The sequence below is a fragment of the Erinaceus europaeus genome, chromosome 5 (assembly GCF_950295315.1).
Source record: "Erinaceus europaeus chromosome 5, mEriEur2.1, whole genome shotgun sequence".
In the NCBI taxonomy this organism is placed as follows: Eukaryota; Metazoa; Chordata; class Mammalia; order Eulipotyphla; family Erinaceidae; genus Erinaceus; species Erinaceus europaeus.
In genome coordinates, this window is record NC_080166.1 from 122747435 (window position 1) to 122764611 (window position 17177).

Genomic DNA, 17177 nt, shown 5'->3' on the forward strand with positions numbered 1-17177 from the left:
ACCAGGAACAGAACCTGGTGCAGTGGAGGTGAACAATCTCCATTTTAACAAAGTTCTAAGTGATTCTTACTGCATTTCAGTTGGAGAAATATAAGCAGAGGGAACTACTGATAGTTTAGACCTGTAAATAAAGGTGTGTCCAGAGAATGCAGTAGATAAGGGGAGGGGTGGTGGCAATGTGGTGGCATAGTGGTTATAGAAAAGACTTTCATACTTGAGGCTCTGAGATATCAGGTTCAGTCCCCAGCACCATCATAAACTTGGGCTGAGCAGTATTCTGGTGAAAGTAAACAGAAGAAAGTAGGAGGAAAGAGAAGGTTAGGGAAGGGGAGGAGAGAAAGGGAGAAAAACCAGCTGGGGAAGCCTGGTGGATGTGACCCTGTACTATATAGAATTCAGTCATTTCATATGACTTACTGGGTAGAATTCAACCTCAACTTCATATCAGGGCAATCAACTTGGAGCTCATCCTGGCCAATTAAAGCAGTACCTCCCAGATTGAGGTGGGGTAGAGCTTTTACTTCCAAAGTTCCAGAATGATTTGCCCTGTCTCAGAGTCTATAAAATGATAGCAATCTGACCTATGGATTATTTTCTTTGACTCATAGTGCTTTAAATCTTTGAGTTAGAAGGCTGGGAAGATAGCATAATGGTTATATAAATGGTCTTCATGCCTATGGCTCTGAAGTCCCAGGGCCAATCCCTGACACCACCATAAGGCAGACTTGAGCAATGCTCCAGTAAAAAAAAAAATCAATAAATACAGACACAAGTAAATAAATAAACCAAAGCTGGGTACAGGGGCCAAGAGATCATGCGGCTGACTCAGCAGCGTGACTTACCTACCATGTGCAAGGCCCTGGATTTGAGTGCCAGCACCACATAGGAGCACCATGGTGGCAGGGAGAAAGGCCCCAGATGATAGAGCAGTGCGGTGGTGTCTCTTTATATACAGGTGTGCACATATGGATATCTGAACTGAATATACATATGCACAACCAGGAGCAGTTTAAGTCACTTAGGTATGAAGAAGTACAAGTACCACAAAGAGAGAGAGGAGAAATTAAAAGAAGAAAAGACAAACCTTTAACTTAGATGCAAATGTTTATCTTTAAAAAATTTTTTATTATTATTTATTTTCCCTTTTATTGCCCTTGTTGGTTTTTTTTATTGTTGTTGTGGATGTTGCTGTTGTTGGACAGGACAGAGAGAAATGGAGAGAGGAGGGGAAGACAGAGAGGGGGAGAGAAACACAGACACCTGCAGACCTGCTTCACAGCTTGTGAAGTGACTCCCCTGCAGGTGGGGAGCCAGGGCTCGAACTGGGATCCTTATGCTGGTCCTTGTGCTTTGCACCACGTGTGCTTAACCCGCTGTGCTACTGCCTGACCCCCATGATTATTTTTTTTTTAAAGATTTTTAAAATGTTTTTATAAATATTTATTTATTTTCCCTTTTGTTGCCCTTGTTGTTTCATTGTTGTAGTTATTGTTATTAATGTTGTTGTTATTGATGTCATTGTTGGATAAGACAGAAAGAAATGAAGAGAGGAGGGGAAGACAGAGAAGGGAAGAGAAAGATAGACACCTGCAGACTTGCTTCACCAACTGTGAAGTGACTCCCCTGTAGGTGGGGAGCCAAGGGCTTGAACCAGAATCCTTACCCGGTCCTTGCGCTTTGCGCCACGTGTGCTTAACCTGCTGTGCGACGGCCCGACTCCCTTTTTAAAAAGATTTTATTTATTATTAATGAGAAAGATAGAAGGAAAGAGAGAGAGAGAAAGAACCAGACATGATTCTGGTACATGTGCTGCCAGGGAACTGAACTTTGGACCTCATGCTTGAGAGTGTAATGCTTTATGTGATGCACTACTTCCCAGACCACATTGCAAGTGCTTAAAAACCAATAAGTTTCAGTTTTTAAAATTTCTTTTAACTTTTATTTTATTTCATAGGACAGAGATAAAGTAAGAGACAAGGGGAACAGAGAGGGAGGGATACAGACAAACACCTGCAGACCTGCTTCACCTCTCATGTAGCTTCTCTCTACAGGTAGAAGCTGGGGGTTTCCCACCCAACAGGACTTCCCACTCGCAGCCTCCTGCACCCAGAGCTGCAGTGCCAGAAGAGGGTCTCTCCAGCCCTTGGCCCATGTAGGTGCTCCACTTCTGGCCGTCCACAAGCCGACGTGACCCCCAGCATCTATGCTTGTCCTCAACTCCACATGTGCGAAGGACTCTGGGACCGGGAGGCCTTCCTGGGAGGCCTTTGTATGTTAACTCTCTTATCAACCACCAGGTTCCAGATGCTATCATGGTGTCAACCAGACTTCCCTGGACAGACAACCCCACCAATGTGTCCTGGAGCCCCGCTTCCCTAGAGCTCTGCTTCCCCAGAGCCCTTCCCCACTATGGAAAGAGAGATAGGCTGGGAGTATGGATAGACCTGTCAATGCCCATGTTCAGCGGGGAAGCAATTATAGAAGCCAGACCTTCCACCTTCTGCTCCCCACAATGGCCTTGGGTCCATGCTCCCAGAGGGTTAAAGAATAGGAAAGCTATTAGGGGAGGGGATGGGATACGGAGTCCTGGTGGTGGTAATTGTGTGAAGTTGTACCCCTCTTATCCTATGGTTTTGTCACTGTTTCCTTTTTATAAATAAAAAATTTTTAAAAAAAGAAGGATATATTGGGAGCTGTGGATTTTTCCTGCAGTCACTGAGCCCTGGCAATAACCCTAGAAGCAAAAAGAAAAGAAGTTTCACATCTGCAGAATGAAGAATGTTTACTGCATTCTCTCTTACAGTAATGCATTGACTCTGTTTGGAAATGCTCCTTTATTATATGCAGGTAGTAAACAGAGAGCTGACATAACTGAAAAACATGCAGACTGTACAAGTTTTGACTTCTATTTTTTCCAGGCTTAAACACACACACACACACACACACACACACACATACACACTTACTGAACTTTTTATCTGGAAAATATAAGTTTAGATAACTTCCATATAGAATAGGACTACAAAATGATTAGGGTGGAAATACAACTCTTTCTAGGCTATAGCATCAAGGCAGAGCTATATATTTTAATTTAAACACACAGTCATGACTAATAGAGAAAATCAATGCTGCTGGGTCAGGCAGCCCTGCCAAACTATCACAGGGGGAAATGCAACACTGCTCTGAGTAATCAGATAGGGAATCTCATCTTACAGTGGAGTCTATTACGAATGAAGCCACCAGTCAAGCTTTAGAAGAGAAAACTGGGATAAAACTGCAGTAAATAGACTTGAGCCAGATAAAGGTGACTATTCTTATTTCCCTCTAAGCCAACCTAAGGAGCAAGACAGCAAATAAAAGGCTGGCAAAGACTGTCTGCTATACTCCACAGAGAGGAAATATTAGATCAACGATAAAACAATGGTTTTAACACACACACATACACACACATACACACACACACACACACACACACACACACATACGAGGAAAATGAATAAATTGGGAATAAATTTTATTTATTTATTACATAGAAATAGACATAAATTTAGAGGAAAGTGTAGAAAGGGAGCAAGATCCCTCTCCTGAGCTCTACCCCACTAGGGAAAGATAGAAACAGGCTGGAAGTATGGATCGACCTTCCAACACCCATGTTCAGTGGAGAAGCAATTATAGAAGCCAGAACTCCTACCTTTGGCTCCCTCAAAACAATTTGGATCCATATTCCCACTGGGGGAGAAGTGATAGGAGGAAGAGGATAAGAGGGCTCTGAAGGAGCTCTATCAGGAGGAAAAAGGGAGGGACATTTAGATGTAGTAATAGGGTTATGTGTGGCTTGGAGGGGAAGAGAGGATAGGACCTGGAAGAGAAAGGGGGCAATTATATACAAATGTAAACAGTTGTAGAGTTTATAGTTAACCAATGTTTGCAGCCTTAGGAGAACTGTGGTGGCTTGCAATGGAAGGATTGGGAATTCAGAATGCTTGTGGTAGGAACAGTGTGGAATCATATCCCTGTTGACATTTAATTTTGTAAATCAATATTAAGTCACTAGTAAAATTTAAGAGAGAGAGATACCTGCAGCCTTACTTCACCACTTGTAAAGCTTTCCCCCTGCAGGTGGGGAGTGGGGGCTTGAACCCCAGATCCTTGCATGCTGTAACATGCGCACTCAGCCAGTTGTGCCATCGTGCTACCCCAGATAGAAAAATTTAAAGTAGGAGGCAAAGTGAGTAGGGTGGCAAGTACAGATTGCTTGTAATGTAGAAAAAATATTCATTTAAAAGTTAATTTCATTTTTTAGTTAATGGAATGAAACCAATGGCAGCACTTATATGTGCAACCTTTCTGTTTTCCCACAGGAAATCTGATTCACTCAAACACTTTGACCTAATCAGACATTCATGGGTAGAAATGAGAATTTGAATGTATAAGTATATCTGCAAGTTTTAAAGTGCATGTAGGAAAGAAACAAAAGTCCTTTTTTTATTTTAGTAGTACTGAAAACACATTTAAGAGTCTGAAAAATGATTGGTAAGGCATCCTTGAAAATTGAAACCTCCTTCCTCATATTTTTGAGTTGCTAACTATGGACAAGCCTATTCTAGAACCAAGCACATATTTTCAAGTAAGATAAATCAAAAGTAAACATAATATATTTCTACTCAATCACTATGCTTTCAAAACATACCTCTTTCTAATAAGAATATATTTCCCTAACCAGATTATTATCCTTTCAGGTAAGGATAATCTCTCTGTGTTTCTCTCTCACATTTAGTTTTATTATAATGTTGATTTTATAATGTTCATTTATTGTCTCAGATGTACAGTTTCACATCTCCCCCCATCGTAGGGCACTGGGCATCACCCTCCTAAACCCCTTCCCAGGACAATGCTTCTGGTGAATATATAAAAGGTCATGTTTCTGAGAGTAGATTAATAAACATACTTCCTACCCAAATTACATTTTCTAACAATGTGAAACTGTGTGAATTTATATTCAGTTCCATCACTTATAAATAAGTGCCTATTAGAACTAATACTAATATACATGTAAATGTGGACTTCCCAGAAGCCCTTTATCTACTCCAGTGCTGTAGAATCCAGTGGTGAGCAGTTTATGGGCTAGCGCACCTGCACAGTCATGTGCTTTCCCATAGCTCCTGGTGTGTCAGTTAAAGCAACTTTGTTGTTGTTGTTATTTGCCACCGGAGTTATTGCTGGGGCTCAGTGCCTGTGTGACTCTGCCATTTCCAGTGGCCACTTTTTTCTTTCCTCCAGATAGAGAGAGAGAGAGAGGGAGAGAGAAGAGGAAGGACACCATAGCAGTGCTCCATCACTCATGAAGCTTCCCCCTGCAGACACTCCCATTTAGTGGTCTGGGGCTCAAACCCAGATCCTTGTGTGTGGAAGCATGTACACTCTACTTGGGGAGCTACTTATAACGCTCCAAATAACTCCAATTTATTGTAAATTCTTCATGATCTTCAGGATACATAAAATTTAACTCTTCTATTATCAGATATCAGAAATCAGAGAAAACAAGCACAGTATTACATCATAATTTTGGTCAAAGGAACTTTTTTTATTGTTTGTTTTCAACCAGAGCACTGCTCAGCTCTGGCTTATATTGGTCCTAGGTATTGAACCTGGGACGTTAGAGCCTCAGGCATTAGAGTCTCTTTGCATAACCATTATGTACCCCTACCCAGGAACTTTTTTTCAATTACTTCTACGTTGTGATGCAGTATACCAGCTGACTATAAGAAGTCAGGCACAGTGCTCGGTTGACGTCAGCCTTGGCAGCAGAGCATACAGTGATATGCGCAAACACTCAATGAGCTGTGGGTGGATCTCGTCTGTGCGATGTACAAAGCACTGCGGGTGGATCTGGTCTGTGCGATGTACAAAGCACTGCGGGTAGACTGAATAGACTCAATAGCACAGCCACCCAGAAGTCCACTCTCTTTGGCTGCTGCTTCTTTGCCTAGTCAGACATTTCTCCGCTTAGACTGTTCAAGGTACCCGCCATGGCTAGTTCTCCTGGGAACTGAACATGTGTGACTCAGCTAAGATTCCTTTACAGTCATGAGCAACCTATACTTTGGCTGATAATTATTTATCTCATGGGACTGAACTTTTGATAACTACTCATGGACTTTATGGACCTAGCATTTTTTTTTTTTTTTGCCTCCATGGTTATCTCTGGGGCTCGGTGCCTGCACTATGAATCCACTGCTCCTAGAGGCTATTTTTCATATTCTGTTGCCCTTGTTGTGCTTTTTTTTTTTCATTATCTTTTTATTATTTATTGGATAGAAACAGCCAGAAATTGAGAGGGAAGGAGGAGATAGATAGAGAGACACCTGCAGCCCTGCTTCACCACTCGCAGTTTTCCCCCTGCAGGTGGGGGCCAGGGGCTCGAACCTGGGTCCTTTCGCACTATAATATGTTGCTCAACCAGGTGCGCCACCACCCGGCCCCAATTTTCTTGTTGTGCTTGTTGTGGTTGTTACTGTTGTCATAGCTGTTGTTTTTGGATAGGACAGAGAGAAATGGAGAGAGGAGGGGAAGAGAGGAGGAGAGAAAGATAGACACTTGCAGACTTGCTTCACCGCTAGGGAAGCGAGCCCCTGCAGGTGGAAAGCTGGGGGCTGGAACCAGGATCCTTAAGCCCGTCCTTGCGCTTTGCACCATGTGCGCTCCGAGCCAAGGACCTGGCATATTCTTCACCCCTGATGATAACTGCTTATTTTGCAGTACCTAAAATAATGTCCCATACCTCTGTACTACCCTAATAAAACCTTGATTCCTTTAAACCTATTCTCAGCCATCCCTCAGCTGAATCCATTATGTGTCACAGCCAAAGCCCCTTTTAATTTTTAGTTACAACACTTCTACACTGCTAATGTACCAATTTAAGAAACTTTAGTTCATGATAGATGTGTCCAAATGTCCTTCCATTTTTCCTCTTCTCTCTCCAGGTCCTGATGGAGTTGGAGTTCAGAGCCCTCTGATCATCTTCCCCCTATCATTTCTCTCCCACTAGGAGTATGGACCAAAATTCTTTTTGGGTGGCATGCAGAAAGTGGAAGGTCTGGCTTCTGTAATTGTTTCTCCGCTAGACATAGGCATTGGCAGGTCAATTCACATGCCCAGCCTGTTTCTATCTTTCCTTAGTGGGGTAGGGTTCTAGGGAGGTGAGGTTCCAGGACACATTGGTGAGGTTGTCTACCCCAGGAAGTCAGGATGGAATCATGATAGCATTTGCAACTTGGTGGCTGAAAGCTGGTAAAATATAAAGCAGGACAAAATGATTACTGCACAGGAACCGAAAAGTAGGAACAGAGCACATAAGAATACGGATCTTAGGGTGGAAAGAAGTGAAGAAGTTGACTTTAGGCATATTCCTAGGGGCTGGTGACTTTCATAATTTTTGCTTGAGTTTGAGAGCTGACATGAAGCTGAGAAGATGCTGTCAGAATTGAAAATAGGGCTAGAAAGTTGGATTAGAACAGAGTAGTTCCCAAACTTGAAGAAAATCTATGAATAAAATTAACTGTTTACCCCATCCACCTGATCCAGGGCCCATATATATTCATATTTAACACAGTAACCCGTGTAACCTTTGAATCCCTGTTGGTCTAAGCTCACAGTTAATGGTCATAGTTAGGAACATTCTAAGCTGCACTCATTTCAGGACCAGCCTTCCTCAAATGGCAGGGTAGGATGACCCAGCCTCCCTTCAGAGAGTGGGGCAATCTGGACCATTGCTACTTTATAGTGAGGACAGATTCCTGGAGTGACCCAACAGAAGGCTTATGCTAACATGCCAGATGCTCCCCACAGATTAGAAGGAAGTTTTGGTGCTGAGGTCTCTCTCTCCCTCCCCCCCCCCACCCTTTCCCTCTCTGTCTTTGTCTTAAAAAACAAACAAACAAAAAAAAAAACATAGTAGTAGAAGACCTACCGAATGTGCAAGAGCAGGTAAAAGGCAGATGTTGCATTTCTACATCCCAACATGTGACATTAGAATCTGGTCTATTTGATATCTTAACATCTGAAAAGTACCCCACGCATTTGGGGTGTGGGCAACAAAATAAGCAAGAGTTTTATGCTCACTTTCTCTTCTGCTCCTCTCCTGTCCTTGTGCATAATCAGTCCTCTGGGCTCTCAATTTATCATTCACTCCTCTCTGTGTTGATAAAAACATTGCAGACGGCTGATGCTGTTGCTTTACATGTATGCAAGAGCGGCAGAGTGAAGGCTACAGGACAAGCGTTTCTCTTCACCTGGTAGTCCTTCAGTTTACAGCTAGGGGAGCAGTTTTCACAGTTTATCCCTGTTTGTGGCCATGGGCTCCTCACCTTGTCTGACCCCGGCACCACACAGGTAACCTACTTTTCACTTCATGACCTGCTGTTGCTGCTTGCCGGTGTTTTGTAGCCAGTCTGCCTCACTTGAAAATGTACCTCTGTGTATCCTTAGAACACCTCTCTGTGTCTTCAGCAAGTCACAGGGCTTCAGTTCTCCAGACAGCTGATACTGGGTATTCTATTGACAGAAATGAATGTGAAGCAGGGAAAGTTTTCCCTAGCTCCCTGTCTCTCACCGGTCCTCCACAAATGCTTATTGATCGTAAACTGACATCTGAAGTTAGGGGTATTCTATTGACAGAAATGAGTGTGAAGCAGGGAAAGTTTTCCCTAGCTCCCTGTCTCTCACCGGTCCTCCACAAATGCTTATTGATCGTAAACTGACATCTGAAGTTAGAGAGCCAGCAATCCCCAGAAATGTTGTGTGGCAAGAATAATCAATAGCGTTTGCAGGTGTGTCTATCTTTTTCTCCTCTCTGTCTTCTCCTCTCTCCATTTCTCTCTGTCCTATCCAATAATGACGACAACAATAATAACTACAACAATAAAACAAGGGCAACAAAAGGGAATAAATAAATATTTTTTTAAAGAATAATCAACAGCATCTTAATTAAGCACTATTTATTTTGCAAGTGCTATGAGCTAGTGTCTGTATAGTCTTGTCCAGAAAGCCAATCTTATAGGAAGTGATTACTGCCTCCATCTTACAGATAAGAAAACTGAGAGTTATAGAGGAGCTGTGGAAATTCTTTAGTGACAGATCAAACAAGTGAAAGGACAGATTCGAATTCAGTACCGCGTGACCCCGACACCAGGGTAGCCACACTGAATGAAGATAATGCCGTGAAAGGTCAGTCATTCACACCTAGCACAGAAGCCAGGTACACCATCAATGTTTAATCAGCCCATGAGTGAGCAACTTGCTGTGAGTTACTTTACCAGATTGGCTTCCAGTTACCTGGCAAGTATTCTGAGCAGCAAGACCCTGGACAAATTAGCTGTAGGAGGAGGGAGTGTGGAGGGTGGAAAGGTGCAGGCCGGAGTGTCAGGCTGAGCACCAGCAAGACTGAGAGAAACACCAGTCAGGACAGCCAGAGGGAAAATGAGAAAAGTGCTGGCACTTTAGACAGTACTTCTAGTCCACCCACATGCTAGCTGTCAGGCTCAGACAAGAATTACTAAAGTCATGGGCTACATGGAACATGACTAAAATAGGCTTCCTAGCTTTCTCCCACTCAAAGACCCCTAGTTTCATTTGCTCTACTCCTAGGGTTCCTGGTTATTGAACAATTTGCTTTATATCACACCACATTTCATTCCCCAAGTTGCAGGTGCTACCATGATGCCATCCTGACCTCCCTGGACAGATGGCCTCACCAATGCGCACTGGACCCCCACTTCCCCAGAGCCCTACCTCACTAGGGAAAGATAGAAACAGGCTGGGGGTGTGGATCGACCTGCCAATGTCCATGTCCAGCGGAGAAGCAATTAAGGAATGCAGACTTTCTACCTTCTGTACCCCATAAAGAATTTTGGTCCAGGGAGTCCGGTGGTAGCACAGTGAGTTAAGCAGGATTTGCGCCGCCTGGCGTAAAGCGCAAGAACCGGCATAAGGATCCCGGTTGGAGCCCCCGGCTCCCCACCTGCAGGGGAGTCACTTCACAGGAAGTGAAGCAGGTCTGCAGGTGTCTAGCTCCCCACCCCCACGTCTTCCTTTCCTCTCTCCATTTCTCTCTGTCCTATCCAACAACAACGACAACAATAATAACTACAACAATAAAACAACAAGGGCAACAAAAGGGAATAAATAAATAAATATTAAAAAAAGAAAAAGAATTTTGGTCCATACTCCCAGAGGGATAAAGAATAGGGAAGCTTCCAGTGGAGAGGATGGGAACTGTATGGAATTGTACTACTATTATCTTTTTTTGTTTTTTATCATAAATTCTTTTCTTTTTCTTATATTTGATAGGACAGAGAAAAATTGAGAGAGGAAGGGGAAATACAGAGCAAAAGAGACAGAAAAACACCTTACTGGTATGTTCCCTAAGTGGGTGCGATGGGAAGGGTTGAAAAGTCACTCAGATTAAGAAGTTATTAAAAGGGGATATGTCGGCATGTATTAGGACAGCCTGGGATATGACACAAGGTGACAAGAGGCAGGATCTACTGAGGCCACTTGGGGAAACTGAGTCACATGAATATGAGGTACCCCTATCATCTTACAGTCTTGTTGATCATTATTAAATCACTAATAAAATATTTTAAAAGTATAAGATGCCTAGTAAAAAATTACCTTTGTTTTAAGAAAAGAAGAAGGGTGGCAATGGGGAGCTTAGAATGAAAGAACCCAGCCAAGATAATGTACCAAAAAGCACTTCTAAGGTCATGGTGAAGCTCAGAGCTGCCTCTCATGCTGATATCCCTTCCTTCCCCTTTTCACAGTCTCGTTTTCTTACTATTTATTTATTTATTTATTTATGCATAAATTAAGAGGGGAGAGGGAGACAGGAAGACAGACACCTGGAGAACTATTTCACCACCTGTGAAACTTCCCCACCCTGCTTGAACCCAAGTCCTTTAAAAAATATTTTTATGGGAGTGGGGGGCTAGTGCAGCGCAGGTGCAAAGACCTGCTTTATTGCTTGTGAAGCGACTCCCTTGCAGGTGAGGCGCGGGGGCTCAAACCGGGGTCCCTGAGCGGGTCCTTACACTTCCCACTGTGCTAACTGCAGGCGGCGCAAAGCGCAAGGACCCGTGTAAGGATCCAGGTTCGAGCCCACAGGTCCCCACCTGCAGGGGAGTCACTTCACAGGCGGTGAAGCAGGTCTGCAGGTGTCTATCTTTCTCACCCCCTCTCTGCCTTTCCCTCCCCTCTCCATTTCTCTCTGTCCTATCCAACAAAGACGACATCAATAGCAACAACAATAAAACAACAAGTACAACAAAAGGGAATAAATAAATATTAAAAATACTTTTACTTATTATTCGATATATATAGAGAGAAATTGAGGGGGAGGGGGAAATAGAGAGGGAGAGAGAGACACACCTGCAGTCCTGCTTCACTACTTGTGAAGCTTCCCCTTGCATTTGGGCACCAGGGGCTCGAACCTGGGCCCATGCACACTTTAATGTAAGCACTTAACCAAGTGTGTCACCGCCTGACCCGGAACCCAAGTTCTTGATCTTTGTAACATGTACACTCTACTAGGTGCCCCACCACCCAGCCTCTCACTATCTTATTTTCTTTATTTTAATTACTTGTCTACTATATTTATTTATTGGATAGAGACAGCCAGAAATCGAGAGGGAAGTGTGAGACAGAGAAGGAGAGAGACACGGAGACACCCGCAGCCCTATGTCACCACTCGCAAAGCTTTCCCTGCAGGTGGGGACCTGGGGCTCGAACCTGGATCCTTGCATTTTGTAACATGTGTTCTCAACCAGGTGTGTCACCATCCAGCCTCTCACTATCTTATTTTCAACACCACACAGCTCAAAAAACAAGGACGTGGGATTAGAAGACCAGATTTTTCCGGTTGGGAAGCACTACATCCTGTATGCACACTCAGATTTAAAAAAAAATGTTTTGACTCAGGAAACATTCACCTCTGGATCTAACAAGAAGAAGATGCCTGCAGGAGTGTTGCAGCCCTGTTCCCACTAGCGAGCTTGCTGGAGTCAGCTTGCAGCAGCTGCTGCTACAGATTTTGTGTCTGTTTTCTGAGCTGCTGAGATTTCATGTTCCCATTCCTGTCAGTCTCTCGGCAGCTGTGATCATTGTGGGAGGCAGGGAAGATTAAGTTCTTCAATGTGTGATTCACCTCACGTTGAGTTCTGGTTTTCTCAAGAGTATTATCCATTCTCAAGAGCATTACCCATTGTGGCAAATGTATTTCTGTTCCAGCCTTGAGTGTAGAACAGAAAGATTTTTGTTCTTTTCAAGGCTTATTTCTCTCTCCATTAAAAACCTCTAAGATGTGCTGCAACAATAAGAATGTACCTGAGAACCCACAGGAGAGCTCTCCTGTCAGTTTCACTGTGCTGTAAACAAGCAAGAATAATAGTTACATTGAAAATGCCAGACACTAATAATGGCTGTGGAAAGGAATGAAAGGACAGGGGGACAGAGGAGAAAAACAATCTTTAAAAACAAACAAAGTCAAAATGAATTGGACTTTATCATGTGTAAGGTGAGTAAAAAAAAGCAACTGTGATTTACTAATGTTATTGTTCTGTGAAAGAATAATTTAGAAAGGAACAATTGCCAAAGAGTCAGGGTTGTGAAGTGAGCTTCTTTGAAAAGAGTATAATAAACATAAATAAATAAAAGAGAAATGAATCAATGAGACCAATGTAGACTGATCATGGCAAAGGCATGGAGAGGGAAGAAGTCAGCTTTGATGTTATTTCAGAGAAGGGACAAGAAAGAGAGAGAGAGAGAGAGAGAGAGAGAAAGAAATTGAGATTAGGATATGAAAGATAAAAGGAAAAAAATAAAACCTAAGTGAATGGCAATAATTACCCAGCACCATCTGGAAGGCTCATATGGGTATCGCCATGAGGGCAACTGGAATGAGCCCACAGAACCAGTGAGACAGGGGCATACAGAATAGTTCTGTAGAGAGGCTAAATGGACTTGGACCTGGGGAACCAGGCACACACACTTTCTTCTTTGTGAGGGAGCACATCTTAGTTCTAGGTCAAAGTCAACAGGTTTACCAAAATTGATCTAAACTACCAAGTGCAAAGGCTAGGTTCAGACTGAAACGTAGAAATGAGAAGTACATGGTAGAATCTGGTCTCACTCTTGAAATCCTTATAAGCTCAGTATCTGAATAGCATAAAAGTAAAAACTTGCTGTTTCTCACAAGATCTCCTCCACTTAGCTCTTATTGTAAATTCAAAGTTTACCTTGTGTTTTAAGATGTGCATTGCTGCAGTGAGAAAAGAAAAGTAGGATGAATCTCTATTCTCCTGATGATTCCTCAGCCCCATGCCACTCAGCCCTCCAATAAGCTTGACTCACCACTGACAGCCGGTCAAATACAACTGGCATGAAACACCAGAGAGAATTATTTCGTCTTTTACAAGATGTCTCTGAAAGTTCATTTGTGAACAGTGAAAATGGTCAAATCTAAGAATGTAGGTGTTGTGATGTAGTTAGCATGTGGCTGATAAATTGTGTGGAATTAGCATACAGGCTGATGTCAGGACGGAATTTAAGCATGTGCCAGGCGGAAGAGGCTTTCTGTTGCTTCACGATGCCTACTGTTCCCTCAACAGCCATAATGAATAACCTATACCACTGCTGATAAATGCTTATTTTGCCATGCCTAAACTATAAAGTCCCGTTCTACTGTACTTTCCAAAATAAAGTTTTTATTGTTTAAATCTTGCGCAGCTGCACTACTGCTAAATCCTTTAATATGAATTTTTTTTATTATCTTTATTTATTGAATGGAGACAGCCAGGAATTGAGAGTGTAGGGGAGAGAGAGAGGGAGAGAGAAAGAGAGACACCTGCAGCCCTGCTTCACCACTTGCAAAGCTTTCCCTCTGCAGGTGGAGACCCGATGCTCAAACCTGGGTCCCTGAGCACTGTAACATGTGCGCTCAACCAGATGCACCACCACCCAATCCCTTTCTTTCTTATTTCTTTCTTTGCATCCAGGGTTTTTACTAGGGCCTGGTGCCTGCACTATGTATCCACTGCTCCTGGAGGCTGTTTTTTTCCCCCTCTTTTGCCCTTGTTGTTTATCATTGTTGTTGTTATTATTATTATTGTTGTTGCTGTTGTTGCTGTCATTGTTGGACAGAGAGAAATGGAGGAGGGGAAGACAGAAAGGGGGAGAGAAAGACACCTGCAGACCTGCTTCATCACTTGTGAAGTGACTCCCCTGCAGGTGGGACCTGGGGGCTCGAACCGGGATCCCTGGGCGCGTCCTTGCGCTTCCCACTGCGCTAAGTGCCCGACCCCCCAAACCCTTTAACTTTAATTACAAAATGAAGGTAGAATATAGAATCAGGATTAGATCACATAATAAAATCAGAGAGGAGGGGCTTGGCAGTGGTGCACCTGGTTGAGCACACACATTATCATATACAAGGATCCAGGTTCAAGCCCCTGCTCCCCACCTGCAGCTGGAAGCTTCATGAGTGGTGAAGCAGGCCTGCAGGAGTCAGTCTCTCTCTCTCTCTCTCTTTGTCCCCTCTCAATTCTTCTTTGTCCTAGCAAATAAAAATAGGGGGAGGTGAGGAAAAAAAGTCTCCTGGGGCAGTGGATTCATAGTGTTGGCACCAAGCCCCAGCGATAACACTGGTGGCGATAAAAAAATAATAAAGTGGGGTCTGGCAGTGGTGCACCCGGTTAAGCACACATAGGACCCGAGTAAGGATCCAGGTTTGAGCTCCACCTCCAACTGCAGAGGGGACGATTTACAAGCGGTGAAACAGGTCTGCAAGTGTCTTTTTATTCCCTATCTCCTCCTCCTCCTCTCTGAATTTCTCTGCCCTATTCAACACAATGGAAAAAATGGCCACCGGGAACAGCAGATCTGTAGTACTGGCATCAACCCGTGATAACCCTGGAGGTAATAATAATAATATTAAAAAATCAGAGAGGAAACACTGATGTCTGTTAATAATATCAGTACTGCCAGACAATAAGTACAATACTATTTTTAAGATGGTGAAAACTGACTTCTTGTATAACATGGGGTTGCATCAATATTTAGGAAAATGTTAAAATGTAAGATATACGTTTCTGAATATGCTTCAATTCATATAAAGGTGAGTTCTCATCAAAAGTTTAAAAAGTTTAGAGACATTTTTTCTTTTTTTTAGAAGAATATCTTTTGTTTTTTAAATATTTATTTATTCCCTTTTGTTGTCCTTGTTTTATTGTTGTAGTTATTTTGTTGTTGTTATTGATATCTGTCGTAGTTGGATAGGACAGAGAAGTGGAGAGAGGAGGGGTAGACAGAGAGGGGGACAGAAAGATAGACACTTGCAGACCTGCTTCACTGCTTGTGAAGCAACATCCCTATAGGTGGGGAGCTGGGGGGGCTCGAACCAGGATCCTTACGCTGGTCCTTGCACTTTGAGCCACCTGCACTTAACCCTCTGTGCTGCCATAGCCCAACTCCCTAGTGACATTTTCTACGCTATGAAAGATCTAAAATATCAGATCTTTCTAATTATAAATCTAAAGCTGATAAAAATGTCTAAATTACCTGAGTTTAAATAAATAAGTTTTTTTTTTAGGTATTGGATGATTTAATTCTCTTATTTAGCAAAATTACAGGAAGACTATGCGAGTGATTTTTTTTTCAAAGCAAGGAATGTAGAATATTGACAAGTTGTAGTTTCACCTATAAACCAACATGTATTCCTTGACACCCACATAATCACTAATTGCCAACCAAACTTCAGGAAATAGATGAATTTGGATAATCCAGTAGTTTCCATTTACAAATCTGTTCTCCAGGGTTTCTCCCTATGAACAGAAAATAAAACAATAACAAAACCCACCACCAAGAAGGAATATGGATGAGTAGATAATAAAGTCTTGGTGAAGCAAATGGCTGCATTTACTGATAAAATAGGCAACAAATAACAAGAGACTATTAAGTAACCATGAAAAGTCTAGATTAGCAGCTTGAATTATCACACCTTCATTCTCGTAGGAATCAGAAAGAAGTGAGATGATAAAGAAAAATGGGAAACAAAAACAAAGATCCATTCCAGCCTAGAGTCAGGGGTTACACTAAGTCCACCACTCCCACCAGTCATTTTCTAAAGTTTTTATCAGTGTTTTTAAAAAAATTATTTATAAAATGGAAACACCGACAAAAACCATCGGAATAAGAAGGGTACAATTCCCACCACCAGAGCTCTGTATGCCCTCCCCTCCTGATAGCTTTCCTATTCTTTTTTTTATATATATAAATTTTCTCTTTCTTTCTTTCTTTCTTTTTTTCTTTCTTTCTTTAAAAAGGGAGACATTAACAAAACTGTAGGGTAGGAGGGGTACAACTCCACACAATGCCCACCACCAGATCTCTATATTCCATCCCTTCCCCTGATAGCTTTCCCATTCTCTATCCCTCTGGGAGCATGGACCCAAGGTCATTGTGGGTTGCAGAAGGTGGATGGTCTGGCTTCTGTAATTGCTTCCCCGCTGAACATGAACTGGTTGGTCCATACTCCCAGTCTGCCTCTCTCTTTCCCTAGTAGGGTGGGGCTCTGGGTAAATGGAGCTCCGGGACACATTGGTGGGGCTGTCTGTCCAAGAAAGTCTGGTCTGCATCATGCTGGCATCTGAACCTGGTGGCTGAAAAGAGAGTTAACATACAAAGCCAAACAAATTGTTGAATAATTATGGACCTAAAGGCTGGAATAGTGCAGATGAAGTGTTGGGGGGGGGGGGTACTCACTGCAGACTATGGTGTACTTTTGCTTTCAGGTATATATTTGCCCTAGTTTATGGATACGTGTGAACATATGCTCTATCTCAGGGGACCTGGTCTATATCTAGGTTTTGGGAGTTTGCTAGGAAGTGAACCACCTGGAATGGAATTAGAGAATACTACGAAATGAAAGGTTTCACCCGAGTAATGAAGCTGAAGGGTTGTCATTCCACACCTGAAGTCTCCGGACACAGTCTGAAATGAAGCATGCTGAGGTGGCACTCATTGCGTTGATTAGGTTGTGAAATATTATTTGATATGAATTGAGAGAAGCATGCAGGAAAGTGTGCCCCACCCTAAGTTTCCAGGACTGGGAAAAATATAGGCTCTAT